General features: G+C 42.1%; 1 protein-coding gene across 3 annotated transcripts in view; it reads left to right on the forward strand.

Annotated features, from left to right (window-relative positions):
• The first annotated feature begins 1,016 nt into the window (after window positions 1-1,016).
• The window catches only part of RERE (arginine-glutamic acid dipeptide repeats), a 410,266-nt gene continuing 396,889 nt past the window's right edge, over window positions 1,017-14,393 (forward strand). The window contains exons 1-2 of one of the 3 annotated variants that reach the window (XM_061601797.1): window positions 1,048-1,118; window positions 1,826-1,893. The gene's annotated coding sequence lies outside the window, so the exon portion shown is untranslated. Of the gene's footprint in view, window positions 1,119-1,167; window positions 1,894-14,393 lie in introns of those variants that run through there. The other 2 variants (XM_061601794.1, XM_061601792.1) reach the window with 2 other exon arrangements.

Below are 14,393 nucleotides of genomic sequence, written 5' to 3' on the forward strand. Positions count from 1 at the left end.
AATCTTATTGTAAGTATTTCATGTATTTATGTATTGTACGTATATACTAGTTTTATGCTGTGGTGGTTTCCCATTTTAAAAATGTCCCTTTGCTTTATCACATTTTCTTTTGAATTTTACTGCATTCTGTTGTACAAATAAGACTGTTGCTGTTGTTGTTATGTGCCTTCAAGTCAACTACGACTTATGGCGACCCTATGGCGACCTCCAGGAGCATCTGTAATGGACCACCCTGTTCAGATCTTGTCAGTTCAGCTCTGTGGCTTCCTTTATGGACTCGATCCATCTCTTGTTTGGCCTTCCTCTTTTTCTACTCCCTGCTGTTTTTCCCAGCATTATTGTCTTTTCCGGTGAATCCTGTCTTCTCATTACAATTAAAATGCTAAAACAAATGATATAAAATTTCTGTATTGCATGCATATACTGCCTTTATGTCAAGGTGGTTTACAATTTTAAAGAACGTCTATTTGCCTTATCACATTTTCTTTTATTTTACTGTATTCTGTTGTACAAATAAGACTGAATGATATAAAATTAAAATAATTAAAATTTAAGATGTATATACTTACAAGTATATTTACATGGTGGCATAGAAATTCTATTTATAAAGACTCCAATTAAATAATCATAATAATAATTCAAATTTAGTGATATTCTAATTGATAGGCACCCAAATTTTGCATATGAGAAACCAAAACAACAACAGTCCAGTTAGATAGCTTAAAAGGGGGAAATACTGAAAATAAAAATTCATGAGATAAACTCGTATGTGTGGACAGCGAAGGGGGAGGGGAGGGGAGGAGCATCATCCTCCCCCGCCCGTGCTGAGCGCGCCAACCGTCGTGGGCGCGAGGACGAGTCCCCGCCCTCGCCACCCGCCTCGCCCAATCCGAAGCCCTCCTCCCTTCCTACTCCCTCAAACACTGCCCCCTCCGTCTTTCTTTTAAATTATTTCCATCCTTCGCACTGATTGGCCCCGGCTTCTTTGCCGGGGTCACGAGGCTCCTCCTCGTTCCCCCACCACCACCTTACACACACACACACACACACACACACACACACACACACACTCTTACACAAGCACCGGTTCCTGCAGCCAATCAGGAAGCGCGATATTGGTAGGTGGCGCTGGCCTGTCTCGGGGTGGTTGCTGGGTGTCTCTTTGGTTGTGTGAGGAAAAAGGAGGGAGAGAGAAAGGAAGGAAGAAGGAAGGAAAAGAAAAAAGAGAGAGAGGGGGGAGGCTGCTGCTGCTGCTGTTATTGTTTGTCTCTCTCCCCTCACCCCTTTTTGCATATATCTCCCCACAGAGGGAAAGAGGAGGGTGTGCATTTAGCTGGCTGGATTATCTCTCCTCCTCCTCCTCCCCTTCAATACTCATCCATCTCCCTCCTTCAGCCTCATTGGTTTCCTCTTCCTTCTATTGCACATATATCTCTCTCACTCTCTCTCTTTATTCCAGTCCCTCTTTCTTCCCTTCTCCCGAGCACATTGTCTCCTCCCACAACAGTCTCACGCCCCCCTCTATTTTTATTTTTGCCTCCTACCCCTAAATTAAAACCTTGAATGATCTGACTTCATAAGCATCAGAGAATCCAACTGAGTCAGTCTCCTTTCCCTATCCTCCCAACCTTTTCACTGCCTCCATTCATAATAGAAGCCCCTCCTCTCCTCTCTGCTTCTCTTCCATAATCTCTTATTATTTCCCCCCTTTGCTTGGGGGCTTCCATAGTCTCCTTTCTCTCTCCTTTCTACCCCCCCTGGATACACATATTTTAGCCCTGAGCCTTCCACATCTCCCCTCCCCTCCCATTTTTTCTTCTTTTAGACTTTGCTTGGGATCCCCCCATTGCCCCCCAAACAGAACCTACTGATGGTGTGATTTGTGAGGTGACGGTAAGTAAGGAAGTTGCCTATTTGATTGCTGTTCTTTATGGTTCATTTGCTTCCCCCCTGGTTTGTGCAGGAAGTGATGGGTTGGGTGAGAACTAGATAGAAAGGGTTTTTTAATGTGTGTGTGTGTGTGTATGCTTTGGTTGGGCTGTGCTAAGGGCCCCTTTAAATATCTGGTGGTTTCATGTGTGACTTAAAAGGATTTGGGTAGAAAATCAAAGTCTTTGTTGCTAATTTCTTATGTTTGGTTTTCAATTCTGCTCTTCTCCCATGAAGTGTTTTGTTTTGGGGAAATAGTGTGTTTTTTTGTGCATGTTATGAATTGGAATGAATGTTGAATTCTTCAGATGCCTCTTAAATGAATATGGAGAGTCCATGTGGATGCAATTCACAAAGAGGTTGAAATTGGTAATTTGTGACATTTGCTTTCTGACTGTTATTACTGATATCTGGTTAGCTATACTGTTCTGTGTTTCACCAAACATTGATTTGTGAATTTAAAAAAGATAAAAGGATAGAATTGCCTTCTGTGTATATTTGAAGTAGGTGTAAGGTTTGTAATGGATTTGGGGGGAGGGGAGAGACTAGTCTCTGTCTCTGGGTACAATTTGAAAATATCTCAAACTTTAGTGTTTTATTTTCTTTTTATTTATTTTGCCACAGCCTGTGTGTATGTGTATTGTGAAATAAACCCTATGCAATGAGTGGTGGTTTAACTTGTGCCCCATTTTGTGAATGAATTGTGTGGAGACCTCTGACTGCATTAAGAGAAATGTACTTAACTTGTGCAAGAGAATATACATTTTAAAGACGCAAATGTATCAGTCTGTGTAATCGCAGCACATCTGAGAGATTTGTTTTTGACTTGCATAGCAACTGTCTTTGTTCACCTCCTCTCTTTAAGATTTGGAAGATTTGGGGATCAGAGAGGTGTGCGTCTGGGTGGGAAGTGCAGAAGTTAAACTTGTGAAAACTATAACTGTTGCTGAAGTTGGCTGTAAGAAAACAAAATGATTCATTCATTCAAGTTTGTGATTGCTTTTGGTTTATTTTTGAACACTGGCTTGCTGTTGCTTCTAATTTACCAATTGACTTTCCTTATGAACGATTTTATTCCTGGGATTTATATTACCATAGCATTTTACAAAAGCATATATATTTCTCTCTCCCCCCCTTTTTTTTTTTGGAGGGGGTGGTTATGTGTATATTTGTGGGCCTTATTTCTGAACTGTTTTGCTGCTGTAAAATGAAACATGAATCAAAATTGTTTATTACGATAATTGTTATAAACATTGGGCTCTGTTTTTTTACAAATATCTGTCAGGATTTAGAATGCTTTTTTAAAAAACTAACAATCCTGAAATGTCATGTTCCACAACAAGCAAGACTTTACATTATATTTTATTCCCATTGCTAACACTTAATTTAACTCTTAGCTGTTGGCTGTGCCAACAGTTAAATATATACTATAGCAGTCCTTTTGCTGTGCTTTTGTGTGTATAGACTGATTTCCTTGGATGTATGGAACCAGAAGGTTGGGGTAGGGGAAGGAATCTACAGTTATAAGGGGAAACAAATCTGATTGAAAAGCAAATGACTTGTTTTGGTTTTGTTCCTGGAGCGTGTACTATAATTTTTTTTGGCCAGGAACAGTTTCTTGCTTTTTAATGACTTGTTGTGAGTGGCGAACAGCCTTGCAAGTCTATTAGTTGGTGAGGTTTGAAGGAAAGAGAGGGGAGAGACCCACGTGATGCCTAGAGTGTAGGTGGGATCTTATTGTTCGCCCTGTCCTATAGTTAAAGCCTTGCTGGCCTACAGAGAAATGAACCCTTTCCCCCTCCTCTTTCCCTGACCCCATCACCCGCTTCCTTTTTTTAAGCTGGGAAGCATTGCTCCATTGCTGCTGTCTTGACAAGGTGAGAGAGAGGCCATCCAAGGTGAACAGAAGAAAAACCCAACAAGCACCTTTCTTTCCCCCTTTCCTTCTCTTAGGCTTGGCTTCTTCTACTGTTTCTGTGTAGCAGTGAATTTCAGAGGTGAGAATAGTAGGCTTTAGGGCTTGAATCCCATGGTAAGTCATGCTTGGAGCCGACCCATTGAAATTAATGGGCATGACTACCTTCAGGCCATTAATTTCAATGGGTCTACTTTGAGTAGAATGTAATTGGAGACAATCCTAGGCTCCCACTTTATGTAGCTTGGTCTGTTTCCCCTTTGTCCCCTCAGCCAGAGAAAATTGCCAGAATTTTGCTGAGCAAGAATGTCCTTGTCCCTTTTGAATCCTGCTTGGCATGTTAAAATTGGCTTTTTTGTTGTTGTGGGGGGTGGGCCAGAAGCCGTTATTACCATTGTGAGCTAATTTTGATGAAATGCATTAAACGGTTAGTACATGGGAAGTGGGTTTACAGGTTTGTCTGTATATGGACGGAAAGGAGCTGTGCTGGAACTATAGTAAGACTGCAGTGGGGAAGGACTGTAACACAATGTAAAAGAAACTCAGAAAGCTACCTTATACCAAGTTGGACCACTTAGCTGTTTATGCAGTCAGACCCTCTGGCTTAGTATTGTCTAAACTCACTGGTAGCGGGTCTCTGGCGGGTTTCAGGCAGGGATCTCTCCCAGCCCTACCTGGAGATGCCAGAGATTGAACCTGGGACCTCCTGCAGGCAAAACGTGTGCTCTACCTACTCCTGTGACCCTTCCTTAAGAGCACCTGCTTCGCCTGCAGAAATTCTCAGGTTCAATCTCTGGCCTTTCCAGCTAGGAGGACCAGATGGTAGCAGGTGTCTGGGAAAGACCTTTCTCTGCTTGAGGTCCTGGAGAGTTGCTGCCAGTCAGAGTATTCAGTACTGGATTTGATGGAAAGGTAGGCTTGCCTTGTGTAAAGGCAGCTTCCTGTGTTTCCAGAGTAACCTATAAGAACATAATAGGAGCCCTGCTGGATTAGGTCAAAGGCCTATAGCTCAGCATCCTGTTTTCAGAGTGGCCAACCAAATGCCTATAGGGAGCTGGCAAACGGGGCATGAGCACAACAGCATATTCATCGGAAACTGCTATCAGAGGTATAGTGTCTCTGAATCATAGATGTATAAATACATAGATGCATTTATTTCTCACAGTGAGTTGTGTAACTTTTTTCTGTTCGTGTTGTGAGTCGCCTTGTGCATAAATTGTTATGGAAAGGCGGCATACAGATAAACAGTGATGATAATGATGATATAGCCATCAAGGCTAGTAGACATTGATGACTTTATCCTCCGTGAGTTTGTCTAATTATTTTTTGAAGGCACGGCCACCCAGGTTAGTGGCTGTCACTACATCTTGTGGGTGTGAATCCCATAGTTTAACTGAGTGTTGTGTGAAGAAGTAATTCCTTGAATTGTCCATCATTCAGCTTCATTGGATGGCCCCGAGTTAGCATATTATATAAGAAGGAGAAACTTCTCTCTATCCACTTCTCTCTATCCACTTTTTTCATACTATGTGTAACTTTTAATACCTCATGTTTCCCTCCCCTTACTTGCCTTTTTTCTAAACTAAAAAGCCCCAAATGTTGTAACCTTTCTTCATAGGGGAGTTTCTCCAACCCTTGATTGTTTCGGTTTTCATTTTATGAATGTTTCGAGCTTGATAATAATCCTTTTTGTGGTGCAGCTACCCAAACTGTACACAGTATTCAAGGTAACACCATAGATTTGTATAATGGCATTATTACATTGGCAGTTTTCTTTTCAACCCCTTTCCTAATGATCCTTTACACAAAATTGACTTTTTTCACAGCTGCTGCACACTGGATCAACATCTTCATTGAGTTATCCACCATGATCCCAAGATCTCTTTCCTGGTCAGTCACTGCCAGTTCAGTGAAGTCAGGATCTTTGCCCCATTGTGCATCAGTTCACACTTACATTATCATACATGCCCATTTATCCAGTCTGGAGCTATCCTTTTGGAGTTCCTCACAATCCCTTTTTGTTCTGACCACTCTGAATATTTGGTGTCGTCAGCAAAGCCTCACTGCTCACCGTTAACTCTAGTTAATTTATGAACAACTTAAAAAGCATGGACCCTAGGGACATCCCACTTATTACACTCATCCACTGTGAAAACTGTTCATTTATTCCTACTCTGCTTCCTGTTCTCTAACTATAGATGTTTGCACTCATTGACCGCATTAGCATGCAACACTAAACTATAGTTCAGTGCTATGTATAGAAGCAGAAAGGTGCTCTTAGAAAGCACTGGGCTCTAATGGGTTCTAGTGAGGTACGAACTAGGAGTGGTTTAAAATAAATGCTAGTCAATTTCAAAACAAGCCAGCTTTAAACCATGGTTCATGAAGATGGCTTGTTTAACAAAGTACAGTTTATTTGAAACCACGATTCTTGGTTTGCACCACAAGAAGTTGGGAGTTGGTCCTTCCTCTGGCCATGTGGAAGAGGGAGAAAAGCTACCTCTTCCACATGCATAATCTGCAAACCTGCATACCATAGTGGCTGCTCTCACTTGCCAAGACCTCTCTAGTGGTTTCTCCTCCCTCCCTCCTGCCCTGTGAGAATTTGTTTCCATTTTAGATGGAATGGAGGATGGGGGAGCATATTCTAACGCAAACCATTAGTTGTGGCTAACTGGGACTTCTAACTAGGTTGGTAATCCTGTGGACCACATGGACGTTTGCATTTCCTTGGATCTAGCTGCTGAAGTTCTCTAAAGTTCCCTCACCTCCCATTAAAGCATTGCTGGTGCCAAGAGCATTATGATCTGCAGGTTTATGTCTGTTTTAGGTCTTTGTTTTCTGCCTTCCGCTGCAGAATTGGGGCAGATATGCTTACCTCATTTGTATCCTAATAACTCTGCAGGGTAGGCTAGGCAGAGAAGTGGTGACTTGGCCAAGGCTTCACAGCTAAGCAGGGACTTGAATAATAGGCTTTTGGTAATTGGACTTAAACTTGATCCAAAAACAACCTCCAGTCATGAATTAATACTGAAGCATGTTTGACTCAACATCCATAGCACTCATGATCTGTAACGGAAACTTGACTATCAAATCAATTCAGCCACTGCAGTACAGAAGGAAGCATGCTTTTTAAACAGCTACAATGCTTGTTTGTATACAGATGGATCTGTAGTAGGAGTGATGTGACCTCAGTCTTTTGTTGTGTTCTAGTACAGTTCCCATTATCCAGCAAGATATGTTAACTTTACAAAGCAAGAGTGCTTAAGATCCCTTCTCAGTTATGCTTTAACTAGTCTGTTTTAAGTTATGTTAGTGTGTACCCTTGGTTGAGAAAATACAAGAAATCCCCTGCCGGATCAGACCAAGTTTTCTAGCAGGCACAAGATACTGTACAGAAAACTCGAGGATGAAGAGATTGGTCTTCTGCTTACGTAGTTTTTGTGTCCTTTTACACTTCTTAACCTCCAAGCATTCTTGGCATCTCTTCAAATGTAAGTTGTTTCTCCTAAGGCCCTTGGCAGTGTGTAACAAATATTAACTAATCTCCTTCTAATGAAATTCCATCTATGCTTCTTTAGTAACCGGATTCCTTTGGCTTCAGCTTCACAGACCTTCTTGTTTTCTATTGCATTTATCTTTCTCTTTCTGCCTCTCCCTTGCCTTGCTTTTAAGATTAGTCCTGAATTCATAGGGGAGGCTATTATAAGACATGGTGTTTTCACTGGAACCTGACTTGCAGTGGGGAGCGGGAGCATTTGTAATAACGAGCTTCAACAAGACCCTGTTTGGAAATTTGCCACCCTGGGCTCCTACTGGGAGGAAGGGCGGGATAGAAATCTAATAAACAAACAAACAATAAATAATAAATACATATTTAATTGCAGAGGCTCAGCGTGGATTCCTAAGTTGTAGCTTCGGAGTGTGTGAACCCTGAACATGAGAACTACTTTGCTGGCCTGGATCAAAGAACCCTCTAATCTAGAGATGGGGGACCTGTGGCTCTCCAGATGTTATTGGACTCCAGCTCCCACAAACCCCAACCAGCGTGACCAGTGGTTAGGGATGACGAGAGTTGGAATCCAACAACATCTGGAGAAATGGTTCAGATTCGCCACCCCCTGATTTGTTCCATCATTCTTGCCCCAGTGGCCAGCCAGGTGCTTCTCAAAGCAGGGCACAGAGGGGATGGTCTTCCTTTGTTAGTTCCCAGAATCTGGTTTTCTGGGGGCTTATTGCCTGCAAACATGAATGCATTTTGTTGTTGCTAATAGCCATTGATGGACCTGTCCTTCAGGGGTAGGAAGGAGTATAAAATATAACAGGCTGTCCTTTACTTAAAAAAACAAACCATGGGGGTGTATCTAAGTAAGTGGCACTGCTAGATTGACAAGAGAGCAATTTAGTCTCCCTTCTCCACCTCCTCCCCCCCCCCGGTGGGTACCAGTCTTCATGGATCTTGCTCAGGAGGCATAACTTCTATAACAAGCATGTGTAGCGCCCCCTCTGTTTACGAAGTAAGAATCACTAGAAGATGCCAGAGCAGGCATGACTCTTGGATGCGGCTCTGAAATTGTTGAGTTGCATCTGTTGTTGCTGATATTCCTGTCATTGATTGCATACCCAGCATGACTGCCTCTGAACTAGATAAAGCCCATATTGCCATTTTACAGATTGGACAGAAGTTAAGCAACTTGCCAAAGGCTACGCTTTTGTCATGTACAATAGGCAGTGAAAATCATGTCGGCCACCCTGGGTTCCTTGGAGGAAAAGTAGGATTACACATGTAATAACGCATCCATTTTACATGTGTATGATTGTGCACTACGTGTAATAAGCATGTAAGCACACACATGTAATAAAATGGATAAACTCAATCTTTTGTAATGTTTCTTCTGCCTCCTTCCAATGACTGCAATATGGGCTTTGTACCTCAGACGCTAATGCTGTTAATTTTGTTTCTGAGGGCAGGCTCCAACCTGCACCTTTAAAAAAGCAAAAAAAAAAAAAGGGGGGGGGAACTTGACTTCCTTATGGGGCTGCTGTCATGGGGATCTCAAAACATACTGTGGGCCTGATTTGGTCTGGTTCATCGCATACATACGGGTGAGGAGGCATGCAATGGCATTCTTTGTCGGCCTCTTGTTCTAGTAGGAATATTGGGGATAGAAGACTAATTGCCATGGCATGCTGCTTGTGCTGTGAGCCATCTCTAGTAAATTGGAAAGCATCACTAGATGTTCAGAGGTGATAAAATGAAATTAAAACAAATCGGAGTTAAAAATGAGTTTGAAAGAAAATGAGCAGGGAAAGGGGGTGCATTTGCTAATGCAACCTAAATTGACCTGGGCTGTGTTTATCTTTAATTCACGTTGCCCGTGGAATACAAATTATTCTCATTATGTATGCTTACATCCATTTACACTAATGGAAGTTTATTTTGGGGATAGGGTGTGGTGGCAGAACTCTGTTTAACTTTCTCCTCTTAGTCTCTTAATCAATGAGCAATATCTGCCTGTAATATTATTTTGGCCAAATAAAATGACTGGAATTGCCTTTAGTGTTTGCAAGAAGATATAACATTTTCTGGACTGACAAGTCGGGATTGATAGCGAAGCTGCTTAAATGGAACAGGGAGTCAGTTCTAGAGTGCTTTCCCCCGGTCAGCTGTGCTTTTACAGGATCCCTACTTAAATTGGAGCAAGGGTTGGAGGGCCAAAAAGGCTGGCTCCACTTTAGGGTCCCATATTGGAAGCTGTCTTTTACCATTGGTCCCTCTAGTTTGGTATTATCCACACTGACTGGCAGCAGCTGTCCAGGTTTTCAGGCAGGAGTTCCTCACAGCCTTACGTGAAGATACTGAGGGATGAATCTGGAACTTTCTGCATGCAAGGCAGATGCTCTACCCCTGAACTATGGCCCTTCTACAGATCATGATTGGTGGGGGATACTGCCCTGTAGTGGTTGGGTTCTTGTCTTTCATGTCTTGTTGAGCCATCCTCTTTATTAATTCACCGTTGCCCTTCATTCCCATGAGCTTATGTCTTGACTCGTGCAGAAAAGCAAGTGGTGGGCTTGCATATAAGGTGGGCTCTTCTCAAGCCTTTGTTCCTGTTTCCAATAGTGAGAGGGGCCTAAAGAGCCCTTTGTGCCTCTGGAGCATAATGGCAGTGAGCTTTGCTGGGGGTGGGCAGAGGGAGATGGAGTCCCCATGCTACAAGTTGTCTATGGAGTCGACAAAAGCAGCTCCTTCTGATTTTCGTTGTTAGAGAGGAGACTGTGGCCTGAACTTTCTCTAGAGGGTACTCGAAAGATGGTGGTGAAAGAGGGTGCTTCGCTTTGAGCTCCGTGGTTTGTTTGATTAGCTTCCCATTTTTAAACTGTTTTGTTTTTAACCGTTTTAACTGTTTTAAAATGCTGCAGTTCACTTGGCAGCACTGACTGACATATATAGGCACTGAGTGCATTTGCCTTTTTACAGAGTTAAAGGGCCTGTATTTGTGGCATCAGGTGCCCTGATTATGTCCCCCCTTCGCCCCGCAGTTCTGTTCTTGATTAGCCTTGCTGATCTGAAATTGCACTTCAAGTAGGACATTTGATTGGATCTTATGTGGTTTTTATTTGAAGAGTTGGGGACTGCAGCCAGCCAATGACATCTCTATGTCTGGTCCTCCAGAGGGACTCTCCCCAGGTGCCACCCCCTCACTAGCCCTGCTCCTCATCCTTGAGTGCTTTTGCCTGACTAGATTGTGTCATTGAACTGCCATAATGCTTTTTGCTTGGGGAATGAAGGATGGATGTGTAAGTGGCAATGGCTGATGTTTGAACAGTTGGTGGGGCCAAGTAGGCTGCATTCCCTCTGCGGCATGTGGCCCCTGGGAAATTCCCCACAAAGTAATGTGGCCCTTGGACTGAAACAGAGTAGACACTCAGGTCCTGCTTGCAGGCTTCCCCCAGGCACCTGGTTGGCCACTGTGAGAACAGGATGCTGGACTAGATGGGCCACTGGCCTGACCCAGCAGACTCTTCTTATGTTCTTATGTTCTAGGAGTGGGGAATTCATTTATAATCTCATAGCCACCTTTGCTTATGACTTCAGATCTTCATTGCTTGCAGTTTCTGTCAAGTTTAAACAGACCCTCTCTTTTGGCAGGGAGAAGTTGAAATTGGCTTTAAGTGTAATCTTGATGACAGGCTTTTTCTCTCTGTTCCTGCAGAGGTCACCTCAGTGACTCGTTTTTTAAAAAACCCTTAGGAAATGGAGCTGATTTAGTATTATGATATTTAAACCAAATTAGTTGTGATCCTTTTTTGGCAAGAGGATGATGGAAAACACCTGGCTCCTTTTGCTTTGAAATATCTAGAATTGGGACACTTCTCTTCTCACCAGTGGGAAGAATAAAATGGCAGATCTTTTAACTGTTTGTTCCCTTATATTGGCTTTTTTCATGTATTAATACAGTTTCTGAACTACCTTTAGCCTTCCTTGCCCCCCAATGTGGTTCTTAGGGTTTCCCATTTAGCAACCTGGTTCCTCTTTGCTTTTTGGGAAAAAAAAATGAAAAGAACACTTAAATTTGTTTTTAAAAACACCACAGGATATTGGCGTCTTTGTTCTGGAGAGAATGTCTTTGACAGCTTGGAAGTTTTTCTACACTTTGACTCTACTTTTAGGTTATATTGATGCTCCTATTTGATTGACAGTTGGTCTCTGGAAAATGGCCAGCTGTGATCTGTGCTTGTTATATTCATGTATATGTTTGTGATAGTGAATCTTTTATTCTGTCCTTGGGGCCAGATAAATTGGTGAGGTGAGGATTTAATTATTTGGGTTAGGGTTCAAATAGTAATCAAAGATACAGTGATTGACTTTTTTGCGGGGTGGGGAACAGATGGGGTGGTTTAGCAAATGCATGTGGAATTCTGTTTCTTTGTGTGGTTAAAAGTATATACTGTGTATGGGAAAGGCAGCATTCTTTGTTTCTAAAACAAACCACATTAGAAACTGGTTTAGCTACAATCCAGAGTGCTTTTAATAGCATTCTTTGCACTGGTGAGCTAGCGGGTATAAAAGGCAGTCTGGAATGTCAAGGTGTGGACACAATACAGTGTTAATATTTGCTATATGTGGATGGCTCCAGATTTGATCTGACATGTTTGAAACACCCCAGCTTGATTCTAACTGAACTGGAGTACTTTGCAGCTTTATTCTGTTCATCTTCCTTGCTTGGTTTGGCTTCAACTGAAAGAGGAGATGGCTAGCGTGTGTTTGTCCAGTTAAAACTTTAGTTTTCAAATCTTCTAGAGAATTTATTTCTTTGTGCTTAAGGTGAAGAAGCAAAAGGGAAGCCTTAACTTCACATGGGGCCAGATTTCAGAGGGGTTGGTCTGTTGCAGCAAAAATAAACAGTTAAAAGACTTGAACGAACAATTTTTGCAGCAAAAATAAACAGTTAAAAAACTTGAACAAACATATTGTGGCATAAGCTCTCATGGGCCAGCGCTAACTCTGTTAAATGCATAGAGTTCAATTTCCATTGTTGATGCCTTGTTTCTCAAAGCATGGTAGTGGGATCCCTGCCGTTAGGAAAACCAATTGAGAGGCAGTATGCCGCTGTGTACTGCAAGTGGGGAGAGTTCATGTTGCACTCCGGTCCTGCTTGTGGGCTTCCCATAGTTATAGTATCTGTAAACAAGATCCTGGACTAGATGGGCCTCTGGCCTGATTCAGCAGGACTTTTCTAAGTTCTTATGAAGTGTGTGTATGGTCACGTTAATGGTGTGTAGTATATTTAGTATCTGTTTATTTTGATTACTTCCTATCTATCAACCCAGTGGTTTCAGAGGACGGAACATAGGAAGCTGGCTTGTACCCGCTCAGGTTATTTGTACACCTAACTTGGTATTGTCTAGTCCAGCCTTTCCCAACTAGTGCACCACCAGATGTTGTTGGACCACAACTCCCATCAGCCTCAGCCAGCATTGCCAATGGTCAGGAAAGATGGGGATTGTGGTCCAACAACATCTGGTGGCCCACTAGTTGGAAAACGTCTAGTCTGACTGGCAGCAACTCTGTGGGATCCTGAGTAGAGAGGCCTTTCTCATAACTTACTCCTTTTTAATGGGAGCTGCTATTGATCCTGAGACCTTTGGCATTCAAGGTAGGCACTGTTCCTCTGAGCTATAGCCTTTCCCCTTGAGTGTAGGTGGGTCAACAGATAATGCTTTTTCTTCAAAGTCTTTGCTGTCATGTGAACCCGCTTGCTGATCCCGGTTCATTTTATGAAAACAATACCTTTTGAGCACCAGATGCTCCATCTAATATTTATTTGTTAAATTTATATCCCACCCTTCCTCCCAGAGGAGCCCAGGGTGGCAACATCAAAAAATTAAAGCAATACTATTTTTTTAAAATAAAAACATTTAAACAAATTTAACATTTCAAAGCAATTTTAAAAACCATCCAAAAACATGTAGAGCATCTAAAAACATTTCAAAGCAATCATACAGCCTCATAGTTACCAATTTCAAAGTTGCCATGGCCAATATCTTTCAGCCATCAAATGTCTGAGTAAACAGGAATGTTTTCAAATTCCTTCTGGAAGTCAGTAATAAGGGCAACAGATGAACCTCACCAGGGAGTGTGTTCTGCAAATAGGGAACCACCACTGAGAAGGCCTTGCCATGGGTCAATGTCATCCAAGCAGCAGCCAGAGGTGACAGCACCAACAGGGCTTCTCCCACTGATTGTGGTATATTTGCCCACTTTTCATGTCTTGCTTTGTGAGGAGAACTAGGATTTCTGCCACAAGAGGTGAATGGTAATTGTAATTGCCTTGTCAGAATTCAAATTAAGGCTGTTGCATGACTAATCAGCTAAGATTTCCTTAAATATGGGTAAATCTTCATATGAATGAACAGTAGTTTTTTGGGGGGGATGGCTGCACATGTTGTGTCAGGATCCATCTTAGAGGCATTCCTTCCTAGGTAACAAAGAAGAATGCTACTTGTAAGAGAGAGCTTGACTTCCATAATTTGTTTTGTAAGCACTTGCATGAAATAATTTTTTTTAAAAAACTTCCCATTTAGTTGGGGTTCAATCTTCATTAATTAAACTGAGCAGCCCTAATTCATATATGCATGTGTTAAAATCTGGTAAAGAGCCTTTTGAAGCTAATGTTCTGAGCTGTGGCTATTGAGTTTGCTTATATGCAGCCAAGTAATCTTCACATGTGAAGGCTTTGCCTGAGTTTTCAGCCCTGAAAAGCCTGTTAAAAATATTGTTAGTTCAGCCTGTTCAGAATTCCCTCCCTTAGAAAGTAATACCTTTTTGTATAGGCAGTCAGCTTGTTCCCTGAATGCTTCATCTCTTTCTTCCTAGATTTGAAAAGAAACAGTGTTCTTTGCCTTGCTTTTTGTATTGTGTTCTCTCCTGTTTTTCCTCCCCCTTCAATTTAGTGATATTTTTTAAACAACAAAAATAGGTATGTCTCGCATCACCCTTTTCATTTTAAATTAAAATGCTTTCCTTTTGATGCTTTGACACTTC

This window comes from Rhineura floridana, chromosome 18 (genome assembly GCF_030035675.1).
Source record: "Rhineura floridana isolate rRhiFlo1 chromosome 18, rRhiFlo1.hap2, whole genome shotgun sequence".
Lineage (NCBI taxonomy): Eukaryota > Metazoa > Chordata > Lepidosauria > Squamata > Rhineuridae > Rhineura > Rhineura floridana.